Below are 8,591 nucleotides of genomic sequence, written 5' to 3'. Positions count from 1 at the left end.
TTGTTGAACTGAGGTTGCTAAAATATGGGTTATCATGTTGTCTGAACCAGCTGCACAAACAAGCCATGATTTTGAGTTAACCATAGTTTGTTATTTCAGCTATGTTCAGACAACATACACCCACATTTCAACAACAACCCACACTCAGCCCTTGAGTGTAGGTTATTGTGTTGTCTGAAAGCAATCAGTATAGAACAGTCTTCAGGAACTTGGTGTCCCTCAGATGTATTGTACTACCAACCCACTGACCCTAGCTAACAGGGCCAGTGGGCATGCTGCATGTGGCTAATAGGAACTGTGACACATTTCATCCAGAGGACACCAGATCTGAGAAGGCTTGTTTACCCTCACCTTGTTGGACCCACGTCTGATTCAGTGTGGGAGAACTTCCTGCGTTCTATAAGGAGAGAAGCAAGGACAAGATTCTGTTGAAACATTAGACTTTAGAAACCTGAATCTAAGTGTTATGGGTAGAAAGGGAGAAGACATGTCAAACAAGCCACTTTCATAGCTTACTTGCTGTATAATACTTGCTTAGTAATTTGTTATTCAGCATACTTATTAAGTCCCACATGTCACATGTTTAGAAACACTTCCTTTTTACCAGCCGGATCTGGGGTAATTTGTGGGCCAAACTAGAGGTCCTGTTAAATGAGAGTGTACATTTAATAGCCTACTTCACTTTTAACCCTAAGCCTTCATTTAAGTTGCTGAAATCTGGCTTGTTGTTATGTCTGAACCCCTCTCCATAAGCAGACAATGGTTTGTTAAACAGCTGCAAAGCACAAAAGTAGGCATCGTTTATTGATCGGGACCATTTCCCTGCACATGGTAGTCCTGGTGACAATACATTTATTTATTTTATTTATTTTTCGATTTATATCCTGCCTTTTTCCTACAAAGGGCTCAAGGCAGCTTACATCTCCTCCTCCTTCTTATCCCCACAACAGCAACCCTGTGAGGTAGGTTGGGCTGAGAGTCTGTGACTGGCTCAAAGTCACTCAGGTGGCTCCATGGCCGAGCGGGGATTAGAACCCAGATCGCCTGAGTCCCAGTCCCATGCTCTTCACCACTACGCCACACTGGCTCTCATACGCCACTCTGCTGCTGTTTGGCTTAGGAAGGAAGATACCATTCCAGCATAGCTCTGAGCCCGAGAATCTACTGAAATTTTTAAGACTTCCACAAGTCAGCCTGGTGAGAGTTTATAATAGTCATTCCCCATTATATATTTCTTTAGGTATTTGTGAGGTTGGGGCGTCAGAAGTGGAAACTGAAGGGCAAGATTCTGACAGATGACAGTCAAACGTGGGATGAAGAAGAAAAGGTTTTTATACCCAACCTCCATGAGAAGTTTGAAATCAAGGTAGTAGTGTGTACTGCATGGAGGCCTCTCTTGCTGGCAAAACTGATTGCTTGCTGTATGCTTTTTCCTGGACATTAAGTGCCACTGGTCTTCAGGTTTGGCTCATTGGGCCAGCCATTGATTCATCTACTTGCCTTTTTTGGACATTGTATTAAAGGTGTTGCTTAGTAATAAGAACTATCTAAAGACTCTATCTTGAAGCTCCTGTATTCTAACCTGTATTTTGGCAAGTCACCAAATATCTCTGGTTGAGATATATTTTTAAGCACTATTTTTAGCTTGCTTGCTTGCTTTATTTATTTATAATGTTATTTATTGCCAACATATTTGCTAACAGCATTGACCATTGGGTCTAAAAACATTTTTAACACGATGAGTTTTTCTTTTCAGGGTGCATGCCCTTTTTGCATTAAATAATGAATTGCTTGCTTGCAGGCACACATAGCCCTTTGTGCAGTAAGTAATGTGGACACTGCTCAGCATTGGGTCCTAACCAGCTGATTTTCCCCCAGGAGAAGGAGGAACAAAACTGTACCCTGGTATTTTTTGAGTACAAAGAGCAGCACCGATATTATTTGCAATTAAGTTGCCTTTCTGCCTAGGCAAAATGAGGAATGCCGCAGGGGAAGTAATGACCGCCTTATGAATTGTCCATGTTCCTAGCAAACAAACCTAGAAGCAAAACCCTGCTTGGGGATGAACTTCACTCCTGGTATTCCCAGGAAGCATCCTGTGGAAATGCAGCTGGAGGATATGTGCATTCAGGAATGTGCTATCTCTTGGGTAACCAAACACATTATCCATGAAGTTTGCCCAGATTTGACTCAAAGTTGATTTCACACCTGGCTGCACATCACTTGATTAACTTAGACTTTATAGATGAATGCCTGGACTGCCCCATAGGGAAAACTTTACTACGCTTGAAGTATTGCAGAATAATATAGTTGTTCTGCCTGTGGTGTTGGATTAGAAGCTACCCGTTCTCACAAGTCATGACTTTTTCTTAAATTCAGCAGCTGGTGAACATGCATATGTATGAACCAGCTTTAGGTAACCGCAGGATTGGGTTCATGAATTTCATAGGGTCAATTTCATGATGCTTTGGCTAGTTTTGTCTCAAAAGAACGTGACAGCTCTTGTCAGTCTGTTGGTGAGCAGCAGCCAGTGGCGGAAAATGATTTGGTCACCTGCCTGGAATGCTAGCAAGCTTGTTAGCAGCTGAGCGCAAGGATCATGCACCTGCTTCTTTTCACCACACGTCTGCTGATGAGTGTGCTGACAGGCCAGCATGCATTGAATTCATCTCTATGAGGAGTCACCCTGTGCTATTCAAACTGTGCACATGATTTACCAAGCCAGCTTGTTTTGAAGCACGCCTCCACCCCTGTTGTAAAGATCTGTGTGAATTGGCTCTTGCTGACATGCACAGTTCCATGCAATGAAAGTTCGCTTGGAGCTTTCAGACTCTGTGAGCAGCTGGTGCAACACTCCAGGCTATCTGGCAGTGTGTGTGTTGGAATGGGCAGGTCTACACTGGAAGGAATTCCCCATCAGTTATTTTGGAAATGTGCTTACAATGTCTCTTTCTTCCCTGCCTCATCCTTCACAATGCTTACAGAGTGAGAGTTGATTGAGATGCAGTGTGCAAAATACTGTGAGAAAGCTTGCAGTTCTTGGGTTGTGCCAATGAAGATGAGTCATCTCCTCCAACTTTAAGGAAGAAGTGATAGAATTGGCTTTCTTGTTGTTGGCACGGCTAAATCCCACATTAGGTCCTCTGTTTTAAATCATATAGGGATAAGGTCCCAAGCACGTCCTCCTCACTCAGAGGCTGTAGCATCAGGTGATGACCTGCATGTGTGAAATGACCGTCAGAAGCACAGTTTGTGGCTGAAGCAAAAAGCCAGGGAGGGACTCAGCTGGAGCCAGGAGGAAACCGCTTACCATCTGGTGTCCGATGAGTCTCTTCTCTGAAGTTTCATGCCTCCCTCCGCACAGAGAAAAGAAAAAATGGGGGTTGAAGATGTTACTGGGCATGGCTACAACCCCTCACATGAAATCACTAGGCAGTGCCACATCCAGAGAAGGCATCTGTCGTGGGAATAGTGAGGGGCTGGCTATCCAGCCCCCTAGCTCAAAAAAGTTATGTGTTGTGCTCTACAGAATCTCCACCCATTCCAATTATAGTTCGTGTATCTGCATTTCTCACTACACGGACAGCCTTCGGGCATGCACTGGGTTTGTGGTTGTCACCTGTGGAATTGAACAGTCCTGTTGTACTGGATATTGCAGGAATTGTTATTTTGAGAGTTTAGGGTCCATTTAGGATATCATAAGTGCAAATCTGTCCTTACAGGTGTAGCTTGGTATTTCCAAATGCCTTGAGTGCAGCATCCTCTACATTGCTATCATACAAGTTGATGTAATATAATTCACATTGTACCTATTTTCCTCTGCCAAACAGTTTGGGATGTTATATGTGTGTACTTGCCCTTGAGGTGGCTGTTTTGGCTGATACCACCATATACTTTTGCAGGTCACAGAAGCTCGGGGACTGAGCACCCTCCTGGTTGGCATAGTAACTTGTGACAGCATCAATTTCTTCACGACTAGCCCTCAAACCATCATTGTGGATATAACTGAGCTAGGTACAATCAAACTACAACTGGAGGTCCTCTGGAAGTAAGTACACTGACTGGGATGCCAGCTGCCAGCTCACAACGTATTTTGTTTAAAGGGAGTGACCGACTGGCATTGCTAAAAGCAATTTTAGCTGGCCTTGATGATTATACCAAAATTAAGTCAAGGGTAGGACAAAATGCCCAGTTTCTGCTTGTTTTGGAAAGGAAAGCATTTTTAAGGTTTACATCAAGGCCAAAGTACATTGGGACTGCATTGCTCCAGGAGAGAGTGAGTGAGTCCCTACCCACTTGTTCTTTGAATTTCCTCTCCTGCTATTATGGAAGTGTTTAAAAAAGGAAAACCTTCATTAGGGTTGATGGAGCCCTTTATCATTCTTTAATACTTCCCTGGGGGTAGAATTTCAGAATGAAAGGAATGGTGGTGAGCTCCAGTGTCTGTGATTAGAAGAACTTTAGGCTGGCCCTGAAGGACACAGAAGGAGAAAGGGTGGGTTCACATATCACAACAAACCACATCGTGGTTTGTGTGTGTGTGTGTGTGTGTGTGTTTAAACTTCAGTGAACCTACAGACAGGCTCAGGGTGGTAACTTTACTCCCTCCTGCCATTTCCTTTCCCCACAGTCGTCCAGTCAGTATCCCAGGAAACTGTACAGGGAGGAATGAGGCTCTTCTCTTTGACAGATGTGATTGTGAGCCCCGTTTGGTTTGCTGCAGCTGTCAAGCTGTCCCACTTGCACAAATAGGGAGAACGCCCAGATGAGCAGCAGAGGGGAGGGTGGTGATCTGGCACCCCTGCCTCTTGCCCCAGGGAGGCCCACTGGAGCAGGAGATGGGGGTGCTTGACCCATGCTTGGGCAAAAGGGGGAAGTCTGCTGGTCGGTGTTGGGAAAAGAGCAGCACCGCTCAGCTGGTTCCTCACTGCGCTCCTGCGTGTGCCAAAAGGAATGCAACTAAGCAATGCAACAAGCCATGGTGATACTACGAAAACATAGAACACAGTGTGGTGGGTTCTCAAAACCAAAGATACCGTGCTGAAGTACCTGGATGGGATTTGGACAACCCCAGTGGTAAAAAACAACTGTGGCTTGTTATGTCATGTGAACCCACCCACTGTGTGTCTGTGCAACCCTTAATGTTGCTTCTCCTTGGGCATTTTGGATGCTACGGGGACTGCATGGCAGTTGGACTGTACCTTAATCCTGAAGGCAAATTGGATGGCAATTGCTGACAGCAAGCTGGTTGAATTATATTGGCAGTGCTCAACAGGACAAGACCTCTCTTCTTATCTGCAGACCAAGTTCAGCTTAGGTAGAGCCAGCTGCCCCCTCCCCCCATCAGCACTCAGCTTCATTCATCCCCCCTCTGGAAGGACAAATGTTGGGGAGGAGAACCGAGAGACTCAGCTATGTTGCTTTCTCATATGCCTTTCGTAGAAATTCTGATACTCCCTGTTGGTGGTAGTTCTGGCTTCCATTTTAAAATGCACAGTTGCTTTCCTGCTCTCTGGTCATGCCTGTACAAATAATGAAGAATGGACCCAGAAGACGAAACAAAAACTTTTAAAGCAGCATTTGGATGGCATCCAGAATAATGGGCAACAAACTGCTTACTTAGGTTTAACAGCTTTCCCATACTGAATCTTAACAAAGCGACCCTAGATACGTTGCTCAACCCTTCTCGCGTAAGCACTCTTCTTCTGCTTCCAAAGTTCTCCTGACTTGCTGTCTCATTTTAACCATTTTTTAGGCCATCTTTTTTTTTTTTTGTAAAAACTGTTTGCTTAATGGTTTGTTATTAAAAACAGGCTTGAAATGCTGAAGTTGTCTTATGATTACTATTGTGTAAGACACATGTGAAACATTTTCCTCCACAGGAGAAAGAACTTTTTGTATAGAAAGATGGCCTGGGAATGGATGGATGGATGGATGGATGGATGGAGGGAGAGAGAGAGAGAGAGAGAGAGAGAGACCACACCTACCTACTTTGAAAAGAAATAGTTCCTGGCTGTGCTGTGTTGTCTAGTTAACATGTATTAGTTAACATGTCTTTTTATCCTAAATATTGTACATCCTGAAGCTGCAGTATGAACTCTGCTGAATTTCTGCCTCCTCATTCTGTATCATTCTGAATGTTTGCAATTCATTATTTGTTTATCTTCAGGGCAGAGCAAATACAGATCCAGGAGACACCTAGGCAGGTTCTCCAATCAGTGCTTAAATTATGGGAAGAAATTATTAAAGGGGCCTTTAAAAGGAAAGGAGGCCGGGATCTCTCTGCCCTCCTGTCTCAGTGCTCCATACTGAGTTGTATCCGCTACTGGATACAACTGCATCATCCGGCAAATGATTATATTGTAAACCCACAGTGCGGATACACATCTTCTGGCAGGAGCACTACACAGAGCAAGCGATATAGGTAGCCAAGAGCAGAGAAAGTTTTAATTGATTCTGCTTGTTCCATTTTTGTGCCAAAATATCTCTGCAGTGTTCTTTGCAGCAGTTCCTGCTTCTCTCAGTGCTTGCCAATCCTTCCCTGCTGGTAGCTCTTTAAATGCACAAGTGCACGTGCCAGCTCTCCAGTAGTTCCCAAATCTTTTCTACGCTTAGGAGGAAATGTTTCCACTCCAAGCTTCAGTGGGGCCACCTTGTGGTGACCTTGGGAATCTTTTGAACAAATGTAAGTGGATGTTTGGCCTCATAGACAGCAAATGCACATGTAGAATTTACGTGAAGAATTGAGTTGGCATTGATCATTCCTCTCTGGCGATGATATCCCAGATGTCTGCGATAACATCTGGCAGCTTTCCTACCACCTTAACTCCTGGTGCCACAAGCAGTCTTACAGGAAGCTGGAAAAGTATCGGAGGAGATTGCGTGTGGAGCACTTACAGCCTTTTCCACTGTGACAAAGCCTTCTCACAGGCTGCTCCTCCCTGCAAAAGCCATAAGGAAAAAACTAATTCAGTGCTTACCCGGCAGCAAGTGGTACCCCAGCTTTCTGCCTGTCCTCTGCACTCTGCTTGCATGTTTAGAAGATGCTGCTGCAACCAGCAGACCCATGACCTGTTCTACAGCTTCCAGAAACAGCAGGAAAAGCTGCCACTGCTCCATTTTTGCCCATCTTCTGCTTTTAAAGTTATGTGAACTATGGAGAAGCAAAACCATTCCACCAGGGCTTTCATCATGCACCTACGCTGCCCCTGCCACATTCATTTATGGACAAGGCTGTAGTGATGTCCATAAAATGGCATCTTCCATTTGTCACCTTCCCAGATTTTTCCATGGCTGCTGCTGTTCTGTTCTTCCATTTTTATTGGTCTTTCTTCAAACAATCTAGGAAAAGGCAGCTGCATATGGTGCAGCTGTTCTGGAGCCCTCCATCTAGAAGCTGGCAATAAGAGAAAGCAGCTGGAGCTAGTGGTGGACTGCCTCATTGGATAACCACCCTTCCATAAAGTGTCATGAGGCTTCATTTATTTGCAAGTTGTTTTTCATTTACAAAAGGAGCTGGAGTAGCTTGAATGTGATTTCCAAACAGCTTCCACTGAAGCATGGCTTTGGCCCATGTTCTCACAAAGTGGTTTATATAATAACATGGAAACAATAAGCATCCGTTAGAATTGTACAGTAAAACAGAAAAGGCAGGCAGCAAGGGGATAAACCTATGTAAAGCAAGAACTTTTCATTCTCAAGGCAAGTTCTGTCATCTGTCTTGAGACCTAGGGTGAGATCTTTTTTCCCACCTTTTTGTGATTCTCATAGGAAGTTTTTGCCTCTTAAGGACACCAGGAATTGTAGTTCTTTTGAGAGATGTGTCTTGGGGTTGCAGAAAGCTACTCATAATTCAGCTTAACTTCTGCCCTAAGTAAGCCATGTGCATGAAACTAAATTTACATGAAATATTGGAGCTATCGTAAATGATAGCACCAGAGGAATTCCTGCCATGTTATTTATGGTGGGATTTTAATTTTTTCCCCTCCAAGGAAAATTACTGCAAGGTTGCAAACAAGTTTTCTGAGAAACTCTTTAATTGATAGCATTGTTTATATTGTGAGCTAATCCTTCATAGGAAATCCAAAACCATTTTGTAATGTTAAAGTTTTGCTCAATAAGCTGCCCAAATAGATTCTCCAGGGCCCTTGCACAAAAATCCCCCAATACGTTCCATTTTTTTCCTGGCAGGCTGTTTGCTTCCTTGCTCTTACCCATGAAAATGTTTTTACTGTGATAAGACAAGGTAATCTTTTGTTTTTAGTTGGATTCCTTTTCAATATAAAATTGAGCCAGTGTGGTATAGTGGTTAAGAGCTTGGGACTGGGACTCACCATCTGGGTTCTGGTCCCCGCTCGGCCAGGGAGCCAACTGGGTGACTTTGGGCCAGTCACAGACTCTCAGCCCAACCTACCTCACAGGGTTGTTGTTGTGGGGATAAGATGGAGGCGGAGATGTAAGCTGCCTTGAGCCCTTTGTAGGAAAAAGGCAGGATATAAATCGAAAAATAAATAAATAAATAATAAAATCAAGGCACAATCATATGAGTGTTTAAACAGAATAGCTCCCAGCATTCAGTAGCTAGCGTGGCT

At 44.0% G+C, this 8,591-nt stretch overlaps 1 long non-coding RNA gene across 1 annotated transcript; it reads left to right on the top strand.

Annotated features, from left to right (window-relative positions):
• The first annotated feature begins 1,122 nt into the window (after window positions 1-1,122).
• On the top strand, window positions 1,123-5,828 carry LOC123036765. Its single transcript, XR_006417207.1, has 2 exons — window positions 1,123-1,366; window positions 3,903-5,828. It is a non-coding gene; the product is annotated as an uncharacterized LOC123036765 (long non-coding RNA).
• The last annotated feature ends 2,763 nt before the right edge of the window (window positions 5,829-8,591 follow it).

This window comes from Varanus komodoensis, unplaced genomic scaffold (genome assembly GCF_004798865.1).
Source record: "Varanus komodoensis strain SLA01 unplaced genomic scaffold, ASM479886v1 scaffold816, whole genome shotgun sequence".
In the NCBI taxonomy this organism is placed as follows: domain Eukaryota; kingdom Metazoa; phylum Chordata; class Lepidosauria; order Squamata; family Varanidae; genus Varanus; species Varanus komodoensis.
Note: the sequence above shows the minus strand (reverse complement) of the source record. Positions and strands in the feature narration are given on the sequence as shown.